The sequence below is a fragment of the Sphaerodactylus townsendi genome, linkage group LG02 (assembly GCF_021028975.2).
Source record: "Sphaerodactylus townsendi isolate TG3544 linkage group LG02, MPM_Stown_v2.3, whole genome shotgun sequence".
Taxonomy (NCBI): domain Eukaryota; kingdom Metazoa; phylum Chordata; class Lepidosauria; order Squamata; family Sphaerodactylidae; genus Sphaerodactylus; species Sphaerodactylus townsendi.
This window is the reverse complement of record NC_059426.1, coordinates 162,926,234-162,939,487: the sequence shown is the minus strand read 5'-3', so window position 1 is coordinate 162,939,487 and position 13,254 is coordinate 162,926,234. Positions and strand designations below refer to the sequence as shown.

The window sequence follows — 13,254 nt, the reverse complement described above, 5'->3', positions numbered from 1 at the left end:
TATATCTACATTTTCAACTTAGATAGTATCAACAGCTTCCTGTGTGAATAAATGGGGGACTAGAATATGTGTTGTGAGCCAGCCCCTGGGCACTGAGGACTCTGATGTAGACCCTGAAGACACTGTGCATTCAGAGCTGGCTTCTCATGAGGAAATGAAGGCAGCAGAGCCAGTTCCAAACCCTACCTTGCAAACTCAGGCAGAGTCTGATGCCATGCAGCTGGGAGAGCCATCAGGAGCCAAAGAAGAATCAAGTTATGAGCCAGCTGCTCAAAGGAGGCAAAGACAGAGGCTGCAGCTGCAGAGTCAAAGGAGAGGTGCTCGCATTACTGCAAGCTCTGACAGTAGGCTCTGCGAGATGGAGGCATCTGTATCTGAGGAGAATTGAACTCTTGCAGAATCCCAGCCTTATGAGTCAGGACTTTCTATATAAACTCCATCTTGGGTTTGTCTCTGCCTGGGTGCAAAGAGTGTACTTCCTGGTAAGTTCCATGTGCCTGATCTTCCTCTGACCTCCAGCTCTGAGCCTGTCTGATCTCCTGCCTGTGCCTTGACTTCGGACTGCCTTGACCATGCCCTTGCCTGCTTCTTGCCCTGACTCTGGACTATTTTGGACTGTACTTTTGCCTGTCGCCTGCCCTGACTCCGGCCTGTCTTGACTACACCTCACTTGCTGCCTGCCTGGACGCTGGTCTGTCCAGCCACGCCGTAGCTAGCACCTGCCAGCAGTACAATGCAATTCTGTTGTCCTCCATCCTAAAAATTGTGTTTTCTTGTTTCTCTGTGTAAATCCAGTGTTTACCAGTGTTAGCACTTTTGATAGTTTGTCAGGCATTTCTGATTTTGGGTGCTGTGTGGTTTCCGGGCTGTCGACAATACATTTCTGATTTGCTTTCCATGATCCAGGGAACTCAGTTTCTACTTGATCTTATGGAATTTGTAATAGTAATATTGAAGAAGCCCCTGTGCTAATATTCTGTCCCTAACACCAGGAAAGCAGCACTGTCTTGCTTTAGTTTAATGTTTAAGCTGGGTAGCTGTCTTAACATCTGCATTCTATTGAACACTAAATAATGTTAGTTTATCAGAAAAGCCTTCAGTCTGAGTAGTATTTTGGAGGCTTTTTTTACAAAAAACAGTCCCTACAAGTGAGTGCTTTGAAACGTAACAAAACACATATATTATGCTTTATTAAAAATACTGAACAATCTAATTAAAAACACACTTGGTACTTTTTAAAGTAAACATTTGAATGATGTTTGCACTATCAAGCGAAGTTAATTAAATAAGCTTGGCTAAAAGGCTGGAATTAATATGCATTTATATTTTAAAAGCGAAAATAAACCATGTTTTTGGAATATTCCATAGCATTTATTACAGATGGTCAGGGTCCCTGCCACACACTCAGAATGCTTGCTCATAAATGGGGTTCTGAGGCTAATTTTCAGTTTATTATATGATTTTGTTGTTCTTCTAAAATCCAGACTCAAAATAATTGGAGAACATGGCTGTAAGAGAATTCATAAAACCAAGAAACAGAGCCTGATTTCACCATTAAAACACACTTGTGTGACCTATAACTCATTCTTCAAAATGGATTCCATCCATCAGTATTCTCATATTTTAGCTGGGAGGTGGGGGTGGGATTTGAATTATGTTGCTTGCTGTGTGGCATTTTGGCAGTTCACCATGTCTCACCAAAAGGGCAGGGTGGTGAAAAGAAATACACGGCTCATGTTTGATTCCATCAAAAACTTGATGTCTTTCATAAGCGTGTGGAGACGCCAGGGAGCCATTGGCTGCCAAATTAGTCTGGACCACAAATTAATTAATTAATCAATCAATCAATCAATCAATCAATCAATCAATCAATTAATTTATATTTTATTTATTTATTGCATTTTTAAACTGCCCTCCCCCAAAGGGCTCAGGGTGGTGTACAACAGATAAAATATGCAATCTAATAAGCTAAAATCATGTATAATAAGTTAAGCAATTTAAAACTAACAGCAGTAAAAGTAATAAAAATCAGAACCATTTCATAAAAGCTGATGGCGATATACCCTCCCACCTCTCCACTCCTCCCTTGCACCCACAGGAGGCCCAGACGGTATTGAGTGTTATCCTCGGCCCGGCTGACCAAATGCCTGGCGGAATAGGTCCGCCTTGCAGGTCCTGCGGAAACTTATATTTATATATCCAGACCTTTATTGTTGGTATTTTCAGGAATTTCCATTCTTTAGCATGTAAAATTCTTGCAGCGGTGATCATGTACAATACTAAAATTTCATTTTCTGTTTTAAATACTGTACCTGTGCTTGGCAAGTACAGAATAAAGAATAAAGGTGTGGTGTAGTGGTTAGGAGTAGCAGACTCTATTCTGAAGAACGATGTTGTTTCTCCACTCCTCCACATGGCCTGCTGGGTGACCTTGGGCCAGTCACAGTTCTCTCAGAACTCTCTCAGCCCACACAGAGGCAGGCAATGGCAAACTACCTCTGAACATTTCTTGCCTTTAAAACTGTGTGGTTCATCATAAGGCAGCAAAAAAAGAGTTTGGTTTGTCACGGTTCTTTTAAACTGATATAGAAACAGTTATGAGCAGTAGTGTAAGGGGAAACATTGAATTTAGCTGTTCACTATCACTCCTGCACGGGAACACGTCGGCGTCATCTGGGCTTTACTACAGCGGAGTCATGAATTCAATCTAATTAATCAGTCTAGCCATTCTGTGGATATAAATGCAGCTACATAACTGCTCTGCCATTTGCCAGCCTGCTTTTCAATGATCAGTAAATTGCTACTGAACCGTGCAGATCATATCTGAAGTGCCCATTCACTAAACAGCAGCATAGTCCCTTCATGAAAGAGATGCTGATGAAAATGCCTTATGCAATCAAAGCACACTGATGACTGCCTGAACGAATACCCATTTTTAAAACTTGTGTTGATGAAAGGTGTAGCCCCAGTGGTGGGATTCAAATAATTTAACAACCGGTTCCAGTGGTGAGATTTGAATGATTTGACAACTGGTTGTTTACAAGCACCATTTTAACAACTGGTTCTGCCGAAGTGGTGCGAACCTACTGAATCCCCACCACTGTGTAGTCCTATACTTTCACTACTGAAGAGAGGGTAGCAGCAAAACTCTTTCTTATGTTAGGTAGGTGAGAGTGCATGCTCCAGGGGACAGAGATGGAGGCAAAATCTCAGCATATAAAGGAATTCTTCCTCCTGCAGGTAGTAAAATGCCTCTTCACAACATGTATAAGTTGTTTTCTAGAGTTGCGTTCTGGAGCTACACTCTGTTCCACAGAAAGATGATAGCCGGGTTGTGCATTCCTCCACCACACAACAAAGCATGCCAGACCTTCCCCCTGAGGAGGATGACATCTTGTCGGGTGATTCCCACTGACCAATCAGGGAGGCAGGATTTATTTTTTTCTTCTAGTTTCCTGTTCCAGGGGGAGTCACCCTTCAGTTTCAGTTTTGTTCCTGCCTTAAGAAGTTTGTCAGAGTTAGTTGTTCTGCTCTTTACGAAAAGCTGTTTCAATACTTTGCCTGAAATATCTCTTCTAGCCTTCTTTTATATTCTCTTTGCCTTTCTTCCTCCATTACCTTCTGCTTATCTGTGCTTCCTCCCTTCTTTCCTCTACTTCTTTCCCTATTGCTGGTGAATAGAGGCAGTTTGGAAAGCATGTCACAGCCGCTCAAACTGCACTCGAAGTAGGGAGCAACAATGAGAACAGTTTTATCTCCGAGAATGAGGACTGCATGGCTGTGAGTTCAGCGGAACAGATCGCAGCAGAGGTGGGCAGTGTCCATGGTTGGGCTGCCCTAGCCTTGTTGGAAATGGAGCCGGCTGCTCGCGCCAAAAAGCCTTGCTTAGAACAGGCTTCGGAGGTTCAGTGCGAGGAGCATCTGTGTCTCCTGGTGGTGGCTATTTTGAGCGTGAGAACAATAGTGCCAAAGCCTTTCCACCCAAAAAGGTCAGATGGACTGAGGAAATAATGGGGAGGGCCAGCGGAACTAAGTCCCCAACCCCCAGCCACACTGGATTGCACCAGCCAATTTCCCTACTCCCTGGATGGCACCAGGCTCCTTGTCTCTCTCCTAAGGAAGCTTCCCCAAGAAACCTCTCTAAGAGGAGCAACAGTCTTCACCAACGGCAGTCTCTTCATCTGTGGAGCAATCCTGAATGGAGTTCTGATCCAAGGAAATGGACTTCAGAGGAGTCTCTGCTACCTGTCAACCTCTTGGAGTTCAGGGCCATTCATTTAACTCTCTTGCACTTCCAACCACAATTGTCCCAATCGATGTCTTGATCAGGATGGGCAATATATCTGCGAAGATCCACATCAACAATCAAGGGGGTTCCAATCCATCTAGCCCAGACCTGGGCATTATACGGCCCGCGGGCCGTATACGGCCCGCCAGATGACCCTGACCGGCCCCCCTGCCTTGCTGGGGAGCACAGGCGTTTTTGCCTAGGGACAGTACCTCTTGTCCCCGGGCGCATCCATTTTGGTCACGTGGGAAGCGCCAAAACATCCCTGCGCACAAGCTGATTCAGTAGGCCTTAGCAAGCCAGGCACTGAGGCAGCGACTGTTGCCAGTGCCTGTTGTAGCCCCGCCCACTATGTACGGTAGCCTGGAGTGTCCAGGGGGCGGGGGAGAAATCCCACAGTGCTCCCAGGAGCAGGACTGGGGCGCTCCGCCTCCCCTCCCTCTGACCCAGTGTGCCTGGCTCCCATAGGCACAGGAGAGGGGAAGCTGAGCTGGATCCCAGCAGCAACAGAACTGATGATGATGCTGGCATTTGTTTGGTAAACCTTCAGATGGGGGTGATTTGTGAGAGATTTATATGCTTAAAAGTTAATTTCCCCTTGCACTGGCTTGGAGCTGTTTCTCAGGCCAGCCTACCTCACAGGGTTGGTGTAAGGACAAAATTAGGAAAGAGAGTTGGTGGGGAGAGAGCCATGTATGTTTTGCTGGGGGCGGGGGGTGATCTGTGAGAGATATTGCTGACATTTGTTTGGTAAATCTTCTGATGGGGTGATTTGTGAGAGATTTACATGCTTAAAAGTTAATTTTCCCTTGAACTGGCTTGGAGCTGTTTCTCAGGCCTACCTCAGCTGTTTCTCAGACTAACCTACCTCACAGGGTTGGTGTAAGGACAAAATTAGGAAAGAGAGTTGGTGGGGAGAGAGCCATGTATGTTTTGCTGGGGGTGGGGGGTGTTTTGTGCAGTGGTGCAAAAAATCATTGTTTGGTCGTGGTGGGGAAGGGTGGCCGCCCATACCGGGGGAGGGGGCGCCAAATTCAGGTTTTGTCCCCGGGCTCCAGTTTGCATAGATACACCTCTGCTGGGGAGTGAGGCGCCTTTGAAAGCCCCGCAGAAGCTGGTTGCCTTGGCTGCCGGCTTCTGTGGGCTTTCAAAACCACCTCGCCCCCCCTGCGTTTTGGCCCGGCCCTCCACAATATTTTCTGTTTCTTATGCGGCCCCATGGAAAAAATAATTGCCCACCCCTGATCTAGCCTTTACAAAGGGGGTGTGTGTGTGTGAGTGTGAGAGAGATACAGATTCTCTCTTGAGCCAAATTCAATTTGTTATCTCTTCAAGCAAACCACATAAAGGGAGCGGACAACATGGAGTTGTATAGCCTCAGCAGGACCTCTATACAGGAGGGAGAGTGGTCTCTCAACAGATGAGTTTTTCTGCTGATAGTCAAACTATTCAGGAAACTAACATTGGACCTCTTCGCCTTGGGTGACAATCACCAGACTCCATGGTTCATGTTGCAGTATCATCATCACCAAGTTGCAACTGTTGATGCTCTTGTATCTCAGTGGCCGCCAAGATCTAGTGTAGGCCTTTTCTCTGCCCATTATTCCCAATGTTTCAGAAAAATCAGGGAACAGGAGGCAGCTCCCTTTTGGCCCCTCGTCCATGAATCTGTTGCAGCTGCCTGTGGGACCACTTTTTCGTCTACCAGTGTCATTAGACCTACTCCACCAGAGCCCAATCCTTCATTCAGACCCAGCTTGATGGAATTTAGCCATGTAGAAATTGAGCATGGCAGACTCTTAACAGGCTACACCATGTTAGCGTCCAGGAGGTCTTCCACCACCAGGATAAATAACTCCACATGGAAGGCCTTCATCCAGTGCCATAGAAGGAAATGCCAATCTAGCCGCCAACCAGATCTCAACATAGTTTTGTTGTTCCTGCAAGAGGGAGTGGACAGAAAGCTCAGAGTGGCCACTTACAGAGTGGCCACTGTATTTCCATTCTTCGACAACACCCCTATAACTAGACACCCTCATGCCATCCCTTTCCTCCAAGGAGCTTCCATCAAGGATCCTCCTTTTAACCACAGATTTACCACCTGGAGGATCAATACATTATCTATCCAAGCCCATACATTATCTATCGTTTGAGCCCATCCAGAACATTCCACTTAGGCGGCTCACGATGAAGACACTATTTTTAGTGGCCATGACATCGGCAAGTTGAGTTTCCAAGCTTGAGGCACTTTCGGTGAGACAGGACCTACAGTATATACCGGCAGATAAGACGACTGGGGGTATAAGATGACACCCCCCCCACTTTTCCAGTTAAAATATAGATTTTGGCACATACTCGCTGTATAAGACTTCCCCGTGGCAGAGGCAGCGGTGACACCCTGTGTGGCCTCGGCCTCAGGAGAGGCAGGCCAATCATCGCGGGGGCGGGACAGAGCCCTGGCGGCAGCGGCACCCCGGATGGCCTTCCTTGGCCTCGGCAGAGGGCGGCCGATTGTCGTGGGGGCGGGACAGAGCAGCAGCGGCACCCCGGGTGGCCTTCCTTGGCCTCGGCAGAGGCCGGCCAATCGTCGTGGGGGCGGGACAGAGTGGTGGCGGCGGCGGCACCCTGGGTGGCCTTGGCCTCGATCGTCAAGGGGCCGGGTAGAAGAGTGGGCTGTGGCGACGGCAGCAACGCTGGGATCCACCCCAGCTGGAGGCCAGGTGCGACGAGGGCAGGATGCCTCCTGAGCTCCCTCCCCCTCACTCTCCCCTTTGAGTCCCTCCCACTCTTCACCAACTCTGCGCACATTCTCCCAATCCTCTCCCCGTCTCTCTGTCCTCCACACGCCTTCCCTCTCAGCCACAACACCCACTCCTTTCCCTGCTTTCCACCACATCGTCCCGTCTCTTCCTCTTTTCCTCCTTTTATCCCCTCCCCTTCCCCCAGCTGCCCTAAAACCCCTCTGCCTTGTTGCTGGCCGTCACGCGGGACTTCCGGCTTGTCAGGCTGCTGATCCCCGCTGGCGTGGGGTTGTCAACGGGGGTCACCCCCAGAGGAGTTCCCATTCCCCGGCAAGCCCGGGGAGAGGACAAGGGAAGCTCCGCTGTCGAGGGGCCGTCCCCTGGGGTTCCCTCCGCCACGGGAGTCCCCCGGCCCATCCGGTGCAGGAGCGGGGAATGCCCCTGGGTCCTCGTCGTCGCCGGGCTGGCTGCAGGCGGTGGCAAGTCCGAGAAGGGGGTGGGGAATGCCCGGCCTATAAGACGACCCCCGACTTTTGATAAAATTTTCCTACATTAAAAAGTCATCTTATACGCCGGTATATACGGTATACACCTTCCACAAGGACATGGTTGTGTTAAGAACAGACCCAACATTCAGACCAAAATCAACTCTGCCTTCTATATTCAACAGGAGATCACCCTTCCATTCTTCTATCTTAGACCTTTTCGTCCAAAGGAGTCTGCTTGGCACAAGCTGGATTTTAGAAGAGCTCTGTAGTGCTTCATTAGTCAGTTCATAAGTCCGAATTCCTCTTCATCTCAACTTCCAGCCCTAACATAGATTTTTACATGCTTACAGTTTCTATGGAGTTTATAATCTGAATTTACATTTTTTAAAAAATACATTACTCTGTCTTTTTAACATATCTTCATGTCTAATAAAATATTTATTTATTATAAACCTATATTAACTCAAATCTTTTTGATTTTTAATTTAATTTTTATTTTTTATTTTTAGCTGCAGCGTTTTTTAAAAGTTCAAATTTTCTTGAAATTCCGAAATTAATTTATTACGTGTATAAGATGCTAGTTTTGCCATACTCTATATTCAGTTAATTTACTGATCTATTTGTTCAAGTCTGGATATTTCTCTGCCTTCCATTGTGACTATTTGTTCTTTCAATTTGATGATGTAGTAATCATTAAATTTTTATTTTTAACTAAGTGTGACAAATGGGATCCAAGTATTAATTTTTAAAGGCTAAATAGCTCAGCAGTTTTGGATATTTGTTTTTATAATCTGTGAAAGATGAATCTAGACCAATTAAACTAAATTGCCACCTTGTTTAGAAGTACTCTTCGATTTTATAATTATCATTTATAGTCCAGAGCTCAAAGAAGATTTATAAAGTTTTTATTTTATTTTAATTTTTCCCTATTTAAAAACTTTTAGAAAAGATTATTTGATTGGAACAAAAAAATTATGGACCTGTTTCACTCATTGGAATTATTAATGACAATTTTTTTAAATTACTGGTATAAAGAGATCTCTACTGCTATCTGCTGGTATTTTTTCACATTACATTTTAATTTATATTTTCTATTACAAGATACAAATTCTGTATATGATCAGAATTAACTGCTATTGCCATTAAATTCAATTTTTTTACAATTATTGAACTATTTATTTATTTAATCTCTTTTAAATAATAACTATTAATATTTATCAATTATAATAAACCTTATATACAGGACTTATACAAATGTCTATACATATCTTAGATGTTGATTATTTTAATTTATATTTACTAAATGTGAAGTGAATGCAGATGATGTATTGATTGGTTGTAAAGGAACTAAAATATATGTATTTATTTATTATTTATTATTTATTTCTTGTATTTATATCCCGCCATCCCTCTAGCGGCTCAAGGCGGCTAACAATAAATATATACACAATCAATACAATACATAGTACATCTGTTTTGTTATATGGAAAAAAATTGTATGGTATCTTTAAAAAAAGGAAATCAAAGAAGATGGCATCAAGTACTCGATCAACTAAGAAAGACTGACTAGTATAGAACATGATTCAAACACCACATTTGAGAAGATATTGATATAGCAACTCCTGACTCTTCCAGTAGTCTTGAATCAGATAAACAAAAATCTCTCATCCCAACTCCAACAAACTGAACAAAGGATGCAGAAAAATATTGAAGAAGGCATACAAAAAGAGGAGAAAAACATCTGGCCTGCAGGAAACATGTCAGAAAATTAAAGAAAATAAAAAAGATGTCCAAGAAATAAACTAATGGTATTGATCTCCCATTACAAATTCAAGGAAGTTCCTTAGAACAGACAAAAAAAAAAGCAGTTGTGGAGATGAGTCTCAAAAGCAAAAAAAAAAAAAATAGATTCCAGAATAATTTGGAGATTTAAATCTAGGAAAAAAGATTTCGGGAACTATTTCAAATTTTCATGAAGATACGAGGAGATTTTCTTGAGATTGATCAAATACTTAGAATCAACCCAAGGTATACAATAGAACTTACCACAAAATATTGAGCAGTGCAGTCTTGAGGGAGGGTTGTCAATAGATGCAAGAAAGGGGGGGGGAAAGAGAATTATTAAAGAGACAGACAGAACTAAGTGTTAGAACAGGAACAAAAAACCAATTTGAATGAAGACAAATTGAAAGGGAAATTTATACTGAAAAAATAGAATAATTTTAAATTAATCATGCTATTAAAAATTGAAGCGGGTAAAGCACATTGACCCAATGGACTAACAGTAACATATTGTGAATACTTTGAAGAAATTCTAGCAGAACCTCTCCAAAAGGTAATCAATTAAATACTACAGAGGAAAATATCCCACCTACACAGCAAGAAGCATATATTACATTATTGTATAAAGAAGGAAATGACCCAACAGCATCACAAATGTACAGATCAATTTTGTTGTTAAATGTGGATTATAAAATCTTTACAACGGTCATGGCAGACAGACTAAAATATAATTCATGAAGATCAGGTGGGATTTGTGCCCTATATTAGATACACAATATTAGATACATAACTATGGAGTATGTGAGAACAAAAATAGATTAAACTGCATTAATGTTTTTAGATGCAGAAATAGCTTTTGACAGCATATTTTGGTCATTCCTTGTGACAGTGCTCTGAAGTATGAACTGGAACATAATTTTTGAATGGGATCCCAAGTATTTATACTAACCAGCAAGAAATAATTTTAATAAATGGGACCATGGCAAAAAAGACTGAGATTGCAAAAGGGACAGCAAAATTAGGCAAGATAAGAGGATTTGAAGAATAAAAATTGTCAAAGAAGACTATAAAATGAAAAGCTACACCAACTATATCATGCTATCAGTAACGAAACCAAAAACTATAGATTTTGAATCTTTTCTTCTTGACTTAATGAGAAGTTTCTTGAATCCCTTTCCCCTCAGCTTGAACAGCAATTGATACACTGAGGTACCATGAAAAGCCTCCCACAAGCAAATGTCTCTTAGGAAGCATCAGAAGTGCTTAAAGGAGGAAGAGAGGAGCTTGAGTTCAGGGACTGTGTTTGGTGGCAGATGGGAAAACCCTAAAGTGGGGGCCTGCATTGAGTTCCTAGGCTACCACATTCCTGGTCAGGGTCAGTTCCAGGTTTTGAGGAGCCCCAGGCTGAGAGTTCCCAGACCCTCATTCCCTCCTCAGTTCACTGCCAGGGTTACATGCCCTTCTTCAAACAAGCATGCCTGCCACCTACTTGTTTGTCCTTTCCTTGTCTTCTCACAAGTACTCCCACTGCAAAGGTTCACAACTGCCTGCAGATCTTTTCCCAGAGGCAATGAGTAGTGAATGCTGCAGGGAGCATGAGTGAAAAAGCAGTACAACGGAGTGGGCAGAAGGTGCGGGCAGCTGTGAACCCTACCAGAAACACTGAGTCCTGGCACCTGCCGCACCTCAGGGCAGGGGCATAGCTTTATAAAACAGAGTGCAGGGCTTACCCTGGGCGCCATCCCCACCCCCCAAGCTGTGTTTCACCCCAGTTTCTAAAGGGGTTCAGGAGTGGGGCCAGCCAGCTCACTCCTCCCATCTCATCTCCATGCAGAACTCAGGAGGGGGGTGGGCCCATTTGATACTGGCCTCAGCTTGCCTGTTCAGATAGAATTGTGGCGGGGGGGGGGGCACAAGGCCAATGGTACAAGGGTAGAGCTGACCGGCCCCCAATTCTCAATTTGATCCTGCCTCAGCGCGACTTGGATTGAGCTTTAACTAAAGCTGGACCCAGGTGAGCTAAGGACCGCATTAAATGGGCCCATGCTACTCCCTGTGTGGAGAGTGGGGACAGAGTGAGACAGCTGGGTCCACTCCTGAACTTCATGTGGAGTTCAGGGAGGGGGGGCAAGCCCCACTTGCAGATGTTCAACTATGCCCCTGCCCCGAACTTCACGAGGAGTTCAGGGCTGGGACCTAGTTGTAGGGGGGGGGGCACCTTGTGTACCCTAGGTTGGGAACCACTGTACTAAGGCATAATTATATTGTAAATGTTTATATTGTATGTGTTTTTATTGAAATATTGGATGTTGCTCTGAATCTGCTTTGGCAAGGAGAATGGGTTATAAATGTAATAAATAAATACATAAAGAAGTGGTTTTAACTAATAGCTTTGGATTTGTATGCCAATCATTCACACAGTCCACAAATCCATATAAACTGAACCTCTTACAATTAATACTGACTCCTAGGAACTGGAACTACTGTTCCAACCCTGAAACCATGTTCAAAAGGAGTACAATAAGCTTAGCTTTTAAAGTCTCAGTGCTAACAGGAGCAGTTAGTTCATCAGTATTATCTATTTATTATTTATACGTATCCCCTGCCCTTTACCCTCATTCGGGGGGTATGCCGGCTGATTTTGGTTTGCCTGTTCTGGCCAGTGAGGAAGTACATCTATTCTCATTGGTGCACAGTCTGGGTGTGATTCTGAACTCACAGTTGTCCCTGGAGGCCCAGATTTCTAGGACCGCCCAGACGGCCTTTTACCATCTTCGACAGGCAAGCCAGTTGGCCCCTTATCTCTCCAGTTCTGACTTTGCCACAGTAATCCATACAATGATCACCTCTAGACTGCATGATTGTAACTCGCTCTACGCAGGCCTTCCCTTGAATTTGGTCCAGAAATTGAAGCTCGTGCAGCATGCAGCCACTCGTCTCCTGACAGGGGTTTCAAGCAGGGACCATATTACACCTGTCCTTTATAAGCTGCATTGGCTGTCAATCGAGTACTGGGCCATCTTTCAGGTTTTGGTCTTAACCTTTAAGGCCCTGAGCGGTCTCGGACCCATGTACCTGAGGGACCACCTCTTCCCATATTGTCCGACTAGGCCCCTCCACTCGTCGGAGGTGCACCTTCTGAGAGTCCCCAGCCCAAAAGATGCCCGGCTGGCCTCAACAAGGGCCAGGGCTTTTTCAGTCCTGGCCCCGACCTGGTGGAACAAGCTCCCTCCAGAGATCAGGGCCCTGTAGGACCTCGGTGAGTTCCGCAGGGCCTGTAAGACGGAGGTGTTCCACCAGGCATTTCCATCTTGCCAGCCGGGCTAAACCCTCAAGCTCTTCTAAGGCCTCCGGTGGGTCTAGATAGGGAAGTCGTCATCCTGGTTTTTAAGTCTTTACGTTTTGCTAAATTATTGTGTGTTATTGGTTTTTAAATATTTATATTAAATGTTTTATGGTAATTTTTATGGTAATTTTTTTATTGTACACCGCCACCATTTGGGAATGGGTGGCCTTAAAGTAAGTAAGTTAGTAAGTAAGTATTCAATATGACAATGAACCACTATAAAACCATTCCTAAAACCATAACACATGCTAAACTAAAACTCCCCATCCTTAACCATCCCCAAAATAGCAGACGTCCCACTCCGACCTCAGAGTGGCTGGACAGGAATATATGGGCAAAATGTGCTCCCTCAAGTACCCAGGACTGAAATCGTTTAGGGCTTTATAGGTTAGTATTTTTGAAAGCAAGTAGAAAGATCATTCACTAACCTTGCAGTAATGAACTGTATGAATCTGATGTCAGTATTCAGGATACAAATATTTTTGCATTTTATAGCTAATCTGTATTTCCAGCTGGTGTCTTAACTTGTTTCTTCTAGGGTGATGGTTGGGTGGCTGACCTGGCTAAAGTTTTGTTAGTGGCCAGAGGCACAGTCTACAAACTCTGCTT

General features: G+C 44.3%; 1 protein-coding gene across 1 annotated transcript in view; it reads left to right on the top strand.

The window, feature by feature from the left end:
* CDC42BPB (CDC42 binding protein kinase beta) overlaps positions 1–13,254 on the top strand; it is a 160,590-nt gene that overhangs the window by 57,138 nt on the left and 90,198 nt on the right. The gene's annotated exons all lie outside the window — the stretch shown is intronic.